Source organism: Bubalus bubalis, chromosome 9 (genome assembly GCF_019923935.1).
Source record: "Bubalus bubalis isolate 160015118507 breed Murrah chromosome 9, NDDB_SH_1, whole genome shotgun sequence".
NCBI classification, from domain to species: Eukaryota; Metazoa; Chordata; class Mammalia; order Artiodactyla; family Bovidae; genus Bubalus; species Bubalus bubalis.
The window spans coordinates 99,656,609-99,672,063 of NC_059165.1; the positions used below are offsets into that span (position 1 = coordinate 99,656,609).

Genomic DNA, 15,455 nt, shown 5'->3' on the forward strand with positions numbered 1-15,455 from the left:
AAACCAGTCAATGCTAAGGGAAATCAACCCTGAATATTCATTGGAAGGACTGATGCTGAAACTGAAACGCCAATACTTTGGCCACCTGATGCAAAGAACTGACTCATTGGAACAGCCCCTGGTGCTGGGAAAGATTGAAGGCAAAAGGAGAAGGAGGCGACAGAGGATGTGATAGTTAGATAGCATCACCAAGAAGGGAATGGCAACCTATTCTAGTATTCTTGCTGGGAAAATCCCATGGATGGAGGAGCCTGGTGGGCTACAGTCAATAGGGTCGCAGAGAGTTGGACACGACTAAGTGACTTCACTTCACTTCACTTCACCAACTCAGTGGACATGAATTTGAGCGATTCCGGGAGATAGTGGAGAACTGAGGAGCCTGGCGTGCTGCAGTCCGTGGGGTCACAAAGAGTTAGACATGACTTAATGACTGAACAACAACTTCACTCTGAGCAAACCCCATCCCATCCTCCTGACAGCCCTGCCCCCTAAGCAGTCCAGTACCTTCTGAGCCCCCTGTGGTGGCTAACCATGCAGATGTCATTACTGCCATATCCGTATTTGATGAGTGGGATCACTGAGACACTGGGAGGTAAAGCACTGAGCTGGAGGCACAGAACCAGAGAGTAATTAGACTGGCTGCTGAATCTGTTCACGCAACCATTGGGCTTTATTACTGCCCAGCTTAATCTCCTCTGCAGTACATTGTGGGCATGTTTTCCTGCTTTGCCTGCTAGAGGCCAGTGTGAGCACCAGCTCTGCTCTCTGAGCATGGCCAAGTCACTTCCTCTTTCTGAGCCTGATTTCCCTTCTGCAAAATGGGTGTATAATAGAACTTACCCCCGACGTGGTGTCATGCACCTTCATGAAGGGAATACTTGAGTGGTTTCCCTGGTAGTCCAGTGGTTAAGAATCCTCCCTGCAATGCACCAGGGGACATCGCTTCAATCCCTGGTCCAGGAAGATCCCACATGCCACAGAGCAACTAAGCCCATCCACCACAATCACTAAACCAGCACTCTAGAACCCTTGAGCTGAATCCACTGAAGCCTGCACAGCTAGAGCCTGTGGGCTGCAACCAGAGAAATCACTGCAGTGAGAAGCCTGTGCACCACAATGAAGAATAGCCCCCACTTGCTGCAACTAGAGGAAGCCTTCGTGCAGCAACAAAGGCCTGTGCACGCATGCGTGCTTAGTCCCTCAATTCTGTCCGACTCTTTGCAGCCCCATGGACTGTAGCCCGCCAGGCTCCTCTGTCCATGGGATTCTCCAGGCAAGAATACTGGAGTGGGTTGCCATTCCCTTCTCCAGGGGATCTTCCCAATCCAGGAATTGAATCTAGATCTCCTGCTTTGCAGGCAGATTCTTTACCGTCTGAGCCACCAGGGAAGCCAACGAAGACCCACCACAGTCAATAAATAAATAAATAAATCTTTTTAAAAAAAGAGAAAGAATACTTGGCTCATGGACTTCTAAAGCAGGGTTTCTGGACTTTGGCAATATTGATGTTTAGCAGCATTCCCAACCTCTACCCGCTAGAAGTTGGTAGCACCCACCCCCTAAGTGGGGCTTCCCAGGGGGCACTCATAAAGAAAAAAAGTGAAGTCACTCAGTTGTGTCCAACACTTTGCAACCCCATGGACTGCAGCCCGCCAGGCTCCCCTGTTCATGTGATTTTCCAGGCAAGAGTTCTGGAGTGTGTTGCCATTTCCTTCTCCAAGGGATCTTCCTGACCCAGAGATTAAACCCAGGTCTCCCGCATTGCAAGCAGACGCTTTACTGTCTGAGCCACCAGGGAAGCTCAGCATAGTAAAGAACCCGCTTCCCAGTGCAGGAAATGTAAAAGACGCGGGTTCGATGCCTGGGTCGGGAAGCAGGGCATGACAACCCACTTCAGTATTCCTGCCTGGAGAATCCCGTGAACAGAGTAGACTGGCAGGCTACAGTCCATAGGGTCACACAGAGTCAGACATGACTGAAGCAACTTAGCATGCACACACACACGCAGGTACACCCTAAGTGTGACAACCAAAAATGTCTCCAGATATTGCCAAATGCCTCCTGGTGTCAGGCGTGGGCAGAATCCCCTCTGGTTGAGAAACTCTGTTCTAGGTCAGCGATTCTTCACCCTGTCTGCATATTAGATTCACCTAAGAGTCTGAACTCTTGCCTGGAAAATCCCATAGATGGAGCTGGTAGGCTGTAGTCCATGGGGTCGCACAGAGTTGGACACAACTGAAGCGACTTAGCAGCAGCAAGAGTCTGAAAGCTTCCCAAAGCCAGCCCCACCCAATTGCCTTAGAGTCTCCGAGGGTGAGGTCAGGGGTCAACATTGTTCATTCTGTTTGTTTTGGGTTGTTTGCTGATGTTGCTTTAATTATTTTTTTTATTTTTGGCTGCATCAGGTCTCAGTTGTGGCAGGAGGGATATTTTGTGGACTCACTCGGGCTTCTCTCTGGTCTCGGCTTGTGGGTTCTGTAGGTGCCGGTTGTGCTGGCTTCATTGCCCCTCAGCATGTGGGGTCTTAGTTCCACAAGCAGGGATCAAACTTGTGGCCCCTGCATTGGAGGGCAGATACTTAACCAATGGACCACCTGGGGATTCCCAAGAACACTGTTAAAGCTCCACAGGTGAACCCAGTGGGCGTCTAAGGTTGAGACCAGCAGCAGGAGACAGGTGATGCACCCAAAATGGGCCATGGAGGAGGTCTCAGTGAAGGTGTGGGCCACGTCCAGGGAAATCAACAGGAGGTGGTGATGTACCCAGGGCTGCCAGGAGCTGGGAGCTGTTGTTACCCTGTCTTAGGCTCAGGCTGCCATAACATAGAGCAGATTGCTTCAGTGACAGACATTTATTTTCTCAGTTCTGGAGGCTGAAAGTCCAAGATCAAGGTGCCAGCATGGTTAGTTTCTTTTTCTTTCTTTCTTTTTTTCAATATTTTTTAACTTATTTATTTGGCTGTGTCATGCTTTCAAACTGTGATGCCAGGGAAGACTCTTAAGAGTCCCTTGGACTGCGAAGAGATCAAACCAGTCAATCCTAAAGGAAATCAACTCTGAATATTCATTGGAAGAACTGATGCTGAAGCTGAAGCTCCAATACTTTGGCCACCTGATGCGAAGAACTGACTCACTGGAAAAGACCCTGATGCTGGGAAAGATTGAAGGCAGGAGGAGAAGGGGATGAGATGGTAGGATGGCATCACCAACTCAGTGGACATGAGTTTGAGCAAGCTCTGGGAGATAGTGAAGGGCAGGGGAACCTGGTGGGCTACAGTCCATGGGGTCACAGAGTTGGAAACTGAGTTACTGAACAACAACAAAGGTCTTAGTTGTGGCTTATGGATCTTCATTTGCAACATGCACAGTCTTTAGTTGCGGCATGGGGATCTTGTTCCCTGACCAGAGGTTGAACCCAGGCCCCCTGCATTGGGCATGCAGAATCTTAGCCACTGGACCACCAGCAAAGTCCCAGGTCTGGTTTCTGATGAGGCCTCTCTTCCTGGCTTGCAGACAGCTGCATTCTCACTGTGTCCTCGTGTGGCCTTTCCTCTGTGTGTGCGTTGAGAGAGAAAGGTCTCTGCAGCCTCTTCTTCTTATAAGGACACCAGTCATATCAGATCATCAGGCTTCACCCTTATGACCTCCAGTAATCTTGCCTGGAAAATTCCATGGACAGAGGAGGAGGAGGTGCCTGGTGGGCTATATAGTCCATGGTGTCCCAAAGAGTCGAACAAGACTGAATGACTAAACAACAACTATGACCTTATTTAACCTTTTTTTTTTTTTTTGGCCACACTGCACAGCTTGTGGGATCTGTTTCCTGATCAGGGATTGAACCCAGGGCCTTGGCAGTGAAAGCACCAAATCCTTAGATCACCAGGGAACTCCCTCTTTAAAATTATGCTGCTGCTGTTGTTTAGTTGCCAAGTCATGTCCAACTCTTTGCAATCCCATGAACTGTAGCCCGCCAGGCTCCTCTATCCATGGGATTTCCCAGGTGGAGTGGATAACCATTTCCTTTACCAGGGCTTCTTCCCGACCCAGGGATGAAACCCGCACTTCCAGCATGGACAGGCTGGGGAAGCCTTCATTTAACCTCAATTACCTCCTTAAAGGCTCTGTCTCCTCAGACAGTCACAGGGCGGGGATAGGGCTCTAACATATTAATTTGGGGGGAACATAATCCAGTCCATAAGAAGATAAATGGAGGAACATCTAGCATGGAGCCAGACTGTGAGCTCCCAGAGATTTCGGTGCTGGGCTCGCAGCCACTCTGTGAATCTGGGCTGTTGATAAAGAGCAGGAAGACTGAGTGGGGCTTGCTGGGCCCTGCAGTGGCTGATGCATCCACAGATGGGGCATGAGGGTAGGCTGTCAAAGCCCTCTCCAAAGTGTGATCCATGCAGGAGAGTGTCCCCAGAGCTGATGACCCCACACATGCACACACACACGGGTTCTCAGACCCCTCTGCTCATCAAGGCTGGTCAGAGGCAGCTGCAGAGCAGACAAAACATGGGGCCCAAGCCAAGGTCTCCAGCTTTCCAAGTTCACATTCAGTAGACATAGATGGATGTTTTCTGGTTCTATATTTGGGCAGGAAGGGGATTTCTCATCCCTAAAACATTCCAGAGAAGCTGGGAAGACATAAAAGGCATGCAGAGCTGATGGGAGGCAGGAAAGACACACACGCTGCTCAGCTCAACAGAGGGAGGAGGGGAGACCCAGGACCCCAACCTGTGACACCTGACTATAAAACCCGAAGCTGGAAACCAAGCCTCACCCCCAGGGGGACGGAATGTATAAGTGTATCTCTGTGTGTGTGTGCACACTCAGTCGTGTCCAACACTTCGCAACCCTATGGACGCTAGCCCACCAGGCTCCTCTGTCCATGGAATTTTCCAGGCAAGAATACTGGAGTGGGTTGTCATTTCCTTCTCCAGCAGATCCTCCTGACCCAGGGATTGAACCTGGGTCTCCTGCATCTCCTGTATTGGCAGGCAGGTTGTTTACCCTGCACCACCTGGGAAGCCTGTGTGTATGCGTGTTAAGATACATATAACATAGCATGTACCAGGTTTTTTGTCCGTGTTGCAAAGCATGTGGGATCTTAGTTCCCCAACCAGGGAATCCTCCCACACCCCCTACATTAGAAGCATGGAGTCTTAATCACTGAACCACCAGGGAAGTCCTACACTTACCATTTTTAATCTTAACTGTTTTTAAGCATACAGTTCAGTGGTGTGAAGTACATTCACACCCTGGTACAACCATCACCACCATCCATCCCCATAAGTCTTTTTATCTTGTAAATCTGAAATTGTATACACATTAAATAATAAATCCCCACTCCCTCTTTCCCAGACCTTGGCAACCAGCATTCTACCATCTGTCTTTCTGATGTTGATTAATCAAAGATCCTCACCTAAGTGGAATCATACAATATTTGTGTGGCTGGATTATCCCTGAGCATAATGTCCTCAAGTTTCATCCATGTTGTAGCATATTGCAAAGCTTCCTTTTTAAGGCCAAATAAAATCTCATTGTATGAATACATCACATTTGGTATATTTATCCATTCATCAGTTGATGGACACTTGGGTTGCTTTCATGGTTTAGCTACTATGGTCTCCCTAGTGGCTCAGATGGTAAAGAATCTGCCTGCAACATAGGAGACCCAGGTTAGATCCCTGGGTCAGGAAGATCCCCTCATCCCCTGGAGAAAGGAATGGCTGCCCACTCCAGTATTCTTGCCTGAAAAATTCCATAGACAGAGAAGCCTGGTGGGCTACAGTCCATGGGGTCACAAAGAGTCGGATATGACTGATGGGTTAACACTTTTACTATGAATAATGCTGCTAGGAACATGGGTACACAAATATCTCTTTGGGACACTGCTTTCTATTCTTTTGGGTATACACCCAGAAGTGGGTTTGGTGGGTCAGTAGTAAGTATGTCTTTAGATCCAGCAAAACCTACTATGTGCCCAGCAGTATTCTAGGACTGGAGATGCAGCAATGAACAAAACAAATAGAGGTCCCTGTCCTCCCAGAGCCCATGTTCCAACAGAGAGGGAGGCAATGAATTAGTTCAATAAAATACAAGGTGATGGGACTTCCCTGGTGGTCCAGTGGCTAAGACTCCACGCTTCCAATTCAGGGAGCCCAGGTTCATTTCCTGGTCAGGGAACTGGATCCCACATGCTGCAACTAAGAATTCATATGTGGAAACAAAAGATCTCGCATGCTGCAACCAAGATCAAAGATCCTGAGTGCCACAACTAAGACTCAGTACAGCCAGATAAATAAATAAATATTTTTTAAAATATAGAAGGTGACAAATTCTGGAAGGAAAGTAAAGCAGAGAAGAATGAGGAGTGCCAGGAATGGGTTACTATTTTAATCAGGTGGCCAGGGAAGATCTCATGGAGAAGTTGACTTTTGAGCAAAGAGTTGAAGGAGGTGAGAGAGCCATTTAAGTTATATAGTGCTATATAACAAATAGTGGAGGTGATGGAATTCCAGTTGAGCTATTTCAAATCCTGGAAGATGATGCTGTGAAAGTGCTGCACTCAATATGCCAGCAAATTTGGAAAACTCAGCAGTGGCCACAGGACTGGAAAAGGTCAGTTTTCATTCCAATCCCAAAGAAAGGTAATGCCAAAGAATGCTCAAACTACCGCACAATTGCCCTCATCTCACACGCTAGTAAAGTAATGCTCAAAATTCTCCAAGCCAGGTTTCAGCAATATGTAAACTGTGAACTTCCTGATGTTCAAGCTGGTTTTAGAAAAGGCAGAGGAACCAGAGATCAAATTGCCAACATCCGCTGGATCATTGAAAAAGGAAGAGAGTTCCAGAAAAACATCTATTTCTGCTTTACTGACTATGCCAAAGCCTTTGACTGCATGGATCACAATAAACTGTGGACAATTCTGAAAGAGATGGGAATACCAGACCACCTGACCTGCCTCTTGAGAAACCTGTATACAGGTCAGAAAGCAACAGTTAGAACTGGACATGGAACAACAGACTGGTTCCAAATAGGAAAAGGAGTACGTCAAGGCTGTATATTGTCACCCTGCTTATTTAACTTCTATGCAGGGTACATCATGAGAAATGCTGTGCAGGATGAAGCACAAGCTAGAATCAAGATTGCCGGGAGAAATATCAATAACCTCAGATATGCAGATGACACCACCCTTATGGCAGAAAGTGAAGAGGAACTAAAAAGACTCTTGATGAAAGTGAAAGAGGAGAGTGAAAAAGTTGGCTTAAAACTCAAGATTCAGAAAACTAAGATCATGGCATCTGGTCCCATCACTTCATGGGAAATAGATGTGGAAACAGTGGCTGACTTTATTTTTCTGGGCTCCAAAATCACTGCAGATGGTGATTGCAGCCATGAAACTAAAAGATGCTTACTCCTTGGAAGAAAAGTTATGACCAACCTAGACAACATATTAAAAAGTAGAGACATTACTTGGTCATTACAACATAGGTCATTACAACAAAGGTCCGTCTAGTCAAGGCTATGGTTTTTCCAGTGGTCATGTATGGATGTGAGAGTTGGACTATAAAGAAAGCTGAGTGCCGAAGAATTGATGCTTTTGAACTGTGGTGTTGGAGAAGACTCTTGAGAGTCCCTTGCACTGCAAGGAAATCCAACCAGCCCGTCCTAAAGGAGATCAGTCCTGGGTGTTCATTGGAGGGACTGACGTTGAAGCTGAAACTCCAATACTTTGACCACCTGAAGCGGAGAGCTGACTCATTTGAAAAGACCCTGCTGGTGGGAAAGATTGAAGGCAGGAGGAGGAGGGGATGACAGAGGATGAGATGGCTGGATGGCATTACCCACACAATGGACATGGGTTTGGGTGGACTCTGGGAGTTGGTAATGGACAGGGAGGCCTGGCGTGCTGCGGTTCATGGGGTAGCAAAGTGTCAGACACAACTGAGTGACTGAACTGAACTGAACCGAACAAATCACTCCAAAATCTAACGGCTCTGGACAACATAGGACTTCCATGGTGGTCCAGGGGTTATGAATCTGCCTGCCAATGCAGGGGATGTGGTTTCAATCCCTGGGTCAGGAAGATTCCATTCCACCAGACAACTAAGCTGAGTGCCACAACTTCTGAGCCCGTGCCCTGCAACAAGAGAAGCCACCACAATGATAAGTCTGTGCACGGCAACTTAGTAGCCTCCAACCACTGCAGGTAGAGAAAGCCTGTATGTAGCAACAAAGACTCAGTGCAACCAAAAAAAAAAAAAATACTGCATTCAACCATTTAAAAATAATAAAAAACAACAACATGGATGACTGATTTGGGAGTCGGGAATCTGGGTACCACTTAGATGGTCCTCTGGCTCATGAGGCTGCAGTCAAGGCAGCCACTGATGTTATATAGTCATCTCAAGGTTCAAATGGGGAGAAGCACACACAAGACTGTTGCTGCTGCTGCTGCTCCTGCTAAGTCGCTTCAGTCGTGTCCGACTCTGTGCAACCCCATAGACAGCAGCCCACCAGGCCCCACCATCCCTGGGATTCTCCAGGCAAGAACACTGGAGTGGGTTGCCATTTCCTCCTCCAATGCATGCAAGTGAAAAGTGAAAGTGAAGGTGCTCAGTAGTGTCCGACTCTTAGTGACCCCATGGACTGCAGCCTACCAGGCTCCTCCGTCTATGGGATTTTCCAGGCAAGAATAATGGAGTGGGGTGCCATTGCCTTGGCAGAGTTCAATTCCCCACCAGTGATTGGTTGAAGGCTACTCTCCATCCAGCAGATCTCTCCCTAGGATGGCACACATCCTGGTTATTGGTTTCATCAGAGAGAGACAAGAGTGCTAGCAAGAGGGGGAGTCAGCAGGACAGAAGTCACAGCCTTAAAACCTAATCATGGATGTAACACTCCGTCACTTTGGCCATCTTCTACTGATTAGAAGTGAGCAGTTCAGTCGACACGAAAGATGAAAAAAATTATAGAAGGGCAGGGACCATGGAAGACCATCTCATTGACACTGCCTACTATAGGAATCATGTGGGTATCTGGGAATAATATACAAGGCAGAAGGAACAGCATGTGCAAAAGTCCTGAGGCAGGAACAACCTTGGACTGTGGTTGGGGGGAAAAGGACAATGTGCCTGGAGCAGGGACTAAGTAAGGGAAAAGGACCCAGCATGAAGGCAGAGAGGCCAGAAGCCATCCTGAGGGCCATGGGAAGAAATCGGAAATTTTTTTCTGAAAGCATTGAGAAACCACCAGCCAATTCCAAGGCAAGGCATAGGTCATCTAATTCATAGTTTGAGGCGATTCCTATGATACTTGTGGAAGTAATATGGTACCTGGGGTTTGCTTTAAAGTACTCCCTTAATTAGCAGATGCAAATTGGTATACAGAAACTGGATAAACAACAAGGTCTTAACTGTGTAGCACAGGGAACTATATTCAATATCCAGTGGTAAACCATACTGGAAAAGAAAATGAAAAAGAATGTATACATATATGTATAAACTGAATCACTTAGCTATACAGCGGTAATTAACACAACATTGTAAATCAGCTACACTTCAGTTTTAAAAAAGAGATTTTAAAAGACTCCCTTAAAAACACATTGGGGTGGGGGGTGAGAGATGAAACAAGATGGGCAAAATGTGGATTATCATAAAAGTCAGGGACAGGACCATATGGGCCCTTCATACTCTTCTCTCTACTTTAGCACATGTGTGAAATTTTTCTATAATAAAAATGGAAATAAAACTGTGGGAGAGTGAGAGGAGAAGCAGAGGTTTGAGACAGAGGTTACTGCAATGGTCCAGGCTACAAGCCATCAACACGCTGGCCAATATTAGAGGCTGATGATACCGAGTGTTGATAAGACGGGGAGGAACTGGAACGCTCATCCTCAGCCAGCCTGTCAGAGCAGATGCCAGGTTTGTTTTGGTTTGTTTATAAAGTTACACAGTTACCATACAGCCCAGAAATTCAATTCTTAGGTACTTATCCAACAGAAGTGAAAACATACGTTGGTGCAAAGATCTGTTGGCAAATGTTCACAGCAGCTTTTTTTGTTATTGCCAAAAAACTGGAAACAACCCAAATGTCGAGGACAAGAGAATGGATAAACAAATTGAGGTCCAGGGACTTTCCTGGTGGTCCAGGGGCCAAGACTCTGAGATCCCAGTACAGGGTGTGTGGGTTCCCTGATTGGGGAACTAGATCCCACATGCCACAACTGAGAGCTTGCATGCCACAACTAAAAAGATACTGCATGTTGCAACTAAGAGCTGGTGCAGCCAAATAGATAAATACAAAGTAAAAAGTAAGAAAAACAAAACCAAAATGAGGTCCATTCATAGCATGGAATGTCATTGTTGTTTAGTTGTTAAGTTGTGAATGATTCTTTTGGGACCCCATGGACTATAGCCCGCCAGATTCCTCTGTCCATGGGATTTCCCAGGGAAGAATACTGGAGTGTGTTGCCATTTCCCCCTCCAGGGGATCTTCCCAACCCAAGAATGGAACCCATGTCTCCTGCATTGCAAGTGGATTCTTTACCACCAAGCCAACTGGGAAGCCCACCACGGAATACTCTGCTGCAATAAAAAGGAACAAACTACTTATAACTTGTAAGGGAAGTGGATAAAGATCTCAGGATGTTAGATACTGAGGAGAAGCAACCAGACAAAAGAGGCCTCCTCGTGTGGTTCCATTTGTATGAAATTCTCCAAAAGGCTAGGTTAACTCATGTTGACAGAAACCAGAATAGTGATTAGGATTGGGGATGAGGGGGATGTGAAAATTCTGGGACCATCTGGATGAGAATGTTCCATGCTTCGATGCGGTGGGGGCCCAGGGGCCAGAGGCACGTGAGATGCAGCAGTCATCCGACCTCACAGGATGTACATAATCTCTCAATAAAGGGCAGGAGGTAGGAGGGGAGGGAGGGGTGGGTGAGGAATAGTTGCAACCCTGGCGTGATAACAATGGGGTGAGAAGCAAATGGGATTTCCTACTCAGTTCCAAGGCAAGGCCTGCAAGCCTTGCTGGTGGGCAGGATCTGGGGCCCTTGAGGAGCTGGGGAAGTCCAGGCCTCCCTTCCCCCACCCCGCCCCCCTCCCCGGGTGGGATGCGCTAGCAGGTCTAAAAGCTTCTCTGCAGAGGCCCAGGCGGTCGATAGCAGACACCCCGGCTCCTTCCCGCCTGCCTGGCAGCCCAACCCCTTCCCGCCAGCCCAGCTCCAGGGAAGGGACCTGGGCTGGGGTGGAGCCTGCTCCGCCCAGCCCCACGTCTGACTCAGGTCCCCCTCCTCAGACGCCCCTCCTTCTCTAGCCCCAGAAATCCCAGCCACGGTGACTTGATCTCGTCCAGTTACTGGAGAGGGTTACCCAGGCAGCCACCCTTGCGGGCTGCACTGCGATGAGCCTGCCTGCGCCCCTACGCCTAATCCCCGCTCCACTCACTAGAGGCACAGAGAGCCCGAGTGGCCCCATGAAAGGTGAAAGGTAAGGTCTTCCTTATGGGAGCCGCCAATCAATCTTGACGTAGACCCACCTCTTTTAAGTCATTCAGGCTCCTGTTCTTTCCTTCGCGCATGCATGCATTCATTCATTCAACAAGTATTTACTGAGTGTAAAATCTAAAGATCAAAACCAGCATCACCTCCTCTCCTGGAGTCCACAACAGGAATCATCAGTTCAGTCGCTCAGTCGTGTCCAACTCTTTGCGACCCCACGGACTGCAGCATGCCAGGCTTCCCCGTCCATCATCAACTCCAGGAGCTTGCTGGAATAGCATATGATGAAGCCACAAATGAGGAGGACACATATGTAATTTAAAATTTTCCAGTAGCCACATTCTTTAAAAAGTCAACAAGAACTAGATGAAATGAATTGTCATCATATATCTTATTTTAACCCAATACAGTCAAAATATTATTTCAACATATAATCAATATTAAAAATCATGAGATATTTTACATCCTTTCCCCAGTACTAAGTACTTTGAGATCCTGTACGTTTTCAGTTATAGCATACCTCAATTTGGAATGGTTTTGTTTGTTCGTTTGCTTTTGCTGCTTCTCACTGGCATTCTTGCTTCCCCGACCAAAAAGTGAACCCAAGCCCTGGCAGTCAAAGTGCCGAATCCTAACCATGGACCTCCAGGGAATTCCCAGGGACTTTTTTTTTTTTTTAATACAATTGATGTACACTATTATATAATTTAAAGGTGTACAGTATAGTGAAGGGCTTCCCTGGTGGCTCAGCTGGTAAAGAATCCACCTGCAATGCAGGAGATCCTGGTTTAATTCCTGGGTCGGGAAGATCCCCTGGAGAAGGCTACCCACTCCAGGATTCTTATCTGGAGAATCTCAGGGACTATAGTCACAAAGAGTTGGACACGACTGAGCGATTAAGCACAGTACAGCACAGTATGGTGATTCTCAATTTGTAAAGATTACACTACTTTATAGTTATTATAAAATGTTGGCTATATTCCATTTGTTGTACAATATATCCTTGTGAATTACTTCATGCGTAATAGTTTGTACCTCTTAATCCTTTACCCCTGTATTGCCCCTCCCCTTCCCTTTTCCCACTGATAACTTGTAGTTTGTTCTCTATATCTGTGAATCTTTTTTTTAGTTATATTCACTAGTTTGTTTAATTTTTTAGATTCCACATGTAAGTGATCTCATACAGTATTTGTCTTTCTCTGACATATTTCACTTAGCCTAATACCCTTCAAGTCCACCCGTGTTGCAAATAGCAAGATTTCATTCTTTTTATGGCTGAGTAGTATTCCATGGTGTATATGGCTCAGTGAAACAATCCTCCTGCCAATGAAGGAGACACGGGTTTGATTCCTGGGTCAGGAAGAGCCCCTGGAGGAGGAAATGGCAACCCACTCCAGTATTGCTGCCTGGGAAATCCCACGAACAGAGGAGCCTGGCAGGCTACAGTCCATGGGGTCACAAAGAGTAAGACACGACTTGGCAACCGAACAACAACGTATGTGTATACCATATCTTCTTTATCCATTCATCTGTTGATGCACACTTAGGTTGTATCAGTCACTTTCAAGGGCTGAGGAAGCATATGTGGCTAATGGTGACCATGTGGGCTGATGTAGCGTGAGAGGATGGTGGGGAACAGGCAAAAGGGATAAGGGGACCCTGGGAGCACAGGGAGTTGTGCAGGTTTCACTCAAGTGAGACGAGGACCCCAGGAAGATTTTGAACAGGACAGGTACTTGATTTGTTACAAGATCGCTTTGGGTGCTGTGCTAAAATCAATGGGGAAGAAGCAGGGTCTTACCTTGAAATGCATTAAAAAGTGAGGTAGATGGATGGGTAAGTAAATTATGGTGCATCCACAACATGGAATATTATTCAATGCTAGAAAGAAATGAGCTAGCAAGCCATGAAGAGACATGGAGAAAACGTAAATGCATATTACTAAGTAACATAAGGCAATATGTGATGGCTACATACAGTATAATTCCAGCTCTATGACTTTCTGGAAGAAGCAAAACTATGGAGACAGTAAAAAGATGAGGGGCAGGGAGGAACGAGTAGGTGGAGCTCGGGGAATTTTTAGGGCAAGGAAACGATTCTGCATGAGATTGTAATGGTGGATTCACGTTATTATACATTTGTCCAAACCCACAGAATGAACAGCACCAAGAGGCGGTTCATCAATTGTAGCAATTGCACCATGCTGGTGGGGATGCTGAAAGTAGAGCAGGCTATGCATGCTGGGGACGCGGGCAGGAAGTATATGAGAAACCTCTGTTCCTTCCCCACAATGTTGCCGTGAACCTAAAATCCCTCTAAAAAATAAATTATTAATTAGAAAAAAAAATTCAAAGAGGTGGTTGAAGTCAGAAAGACAAGTAGCATATGGTATCACTGATATATGGAATCTAAATCATGACACAAGTGAGATTATTTATAAAAACAGAAACAGACTCCCAGACATAGAAAACAAATTTGTGGTTACCAAAGTGGAAAGGGGGTGGGGGGTAGATAAATTAAGAGTTTGGAATTAACAGATACAAACTACTGTGTATAAAACAGATAAGCAACAATATGTATACCTACTGCATAGCGCAGGGAACTATATTCAATGTTCTGTAATAAACTGAAGTGGAAAAGAAAAAAGGTGGGTGGATAGATGGATAGAAAGACAGATCATGACAAATGGAGCCAGACGTCCCTTGTAGACTCTAGGTGGTGGGTGTGTATTCACTGGACAAGTCTTTCAAGTTGTCTTTACATTTGACAACATTTAAGCTAAAATATAGAAAAATAGACGTTATTTGTTTCCTATGGCTGCGGTGACAAATGACCACAAACTGGGGCGACTTAAACAACAGGAGTTTGTTCTCTCATAGAATGAAGAGTTTGTATCCTGAAACTAAAGATCCCGTGTGACCCAACTACGAGCTGGGGCAGCGAAAGAAATAGTTTTTAAAAAGAACCCACTGCATAGAGAAAGGACAAACAGTACCTCATAAACTTTTCCTGTCAGTTTTGAACCTGGGTAGATGACATTGCAAAGTGACAAATTAATTCCTTGACCCCTGATCAAAATGCTTGAAATATATGACATTTGGGGCTTCCCAGGTGGCGCTAGTGTAAAGAACCCGTCTGCCAATGCAGGAGATGTAAGAGAGGTTTAATCCCTGGGTCAGGGAGATTCCCTGGAGAAGGAAATAGCAACCCATTCCGGTATTCTTGCCTGGAGAATCCCACGGACAGAAGAGTCTGGTGCCAAAAGTCCCTAGGGTCACACAGAGCTGGACAGGACTGAAGTGACTTAGCACAGCACACACAACATGTGAAACCTGTTTTCTTGTTCAGTAAATATACTGCAGTGGTCATGTGGTGCCAATACATATAGGTTTGATCATTTTCATTTTCTACTATGTACTGGGTTGACCAAAAATTTCATTTGGGTTTTTCTATAACATCATCAGTTCAGTTCAGTCGCTCAGTCGTGTCCAACTCTTTGCGACCCCATGAATCACAGCAAACCAGGCCTCCCTGTCCATCACCAACTCCTGGAGTTTACCCAAACTCATGTCCATTGAGTCAGTGATGCCATCCAGCCATCTCATCCTCTGTCGTCCCCTCCTCCTCCTGCCCCCAATCCCTCCCAGCATCACGGTCTTTTCAAATGAGTCAACTCTTCGCATGAGGTGGCCAAAGTATTGGAGTTCCAGCTTCAGCATCAGTCCTTCCAATGAACACCCAGGACTGATCTCCTTTAGGATGGACTGGTTGAATCTCCTTGCAGTCCAAGGACTCTCAAGAGTCTTCTCCAACACCACAGCTCAAAAGCATCAGTTCTTCGGCGCTCAGCTTTCTTCACAGTCCAACTCTCACATCCACACATGACCACTGGAAAAACAATAGCCTTGACTGGACAGACCTTTGCTGGCAAAGTAATGTCT

At 46.4% G+C, this 15,455-nt stretch overlaps 1 long non-coding RNA gene across 2 annotated transcripts in view; it reads right to left on the minus strand.

Moving 5' to 3' along the window:
• LOC112586993 overlaps positions 1 to 15,455 on the minus strand; it is a 77,021-nt gene that overhangs the window by 48,483 nt on the left and 13,083 nt on the right. For both annotated transcript variants that reach the window (XR_006553545.2, XR_006553546.2), the window contains exon 2: positions 11,661 to 11,783. This is a non-coding gene — a long non-coding RNA (uncharacterized LOC112586993). The remainder of the gene's footprint in view (positions 1 to 11,660; positions 11,784 to 15,455) is intronic.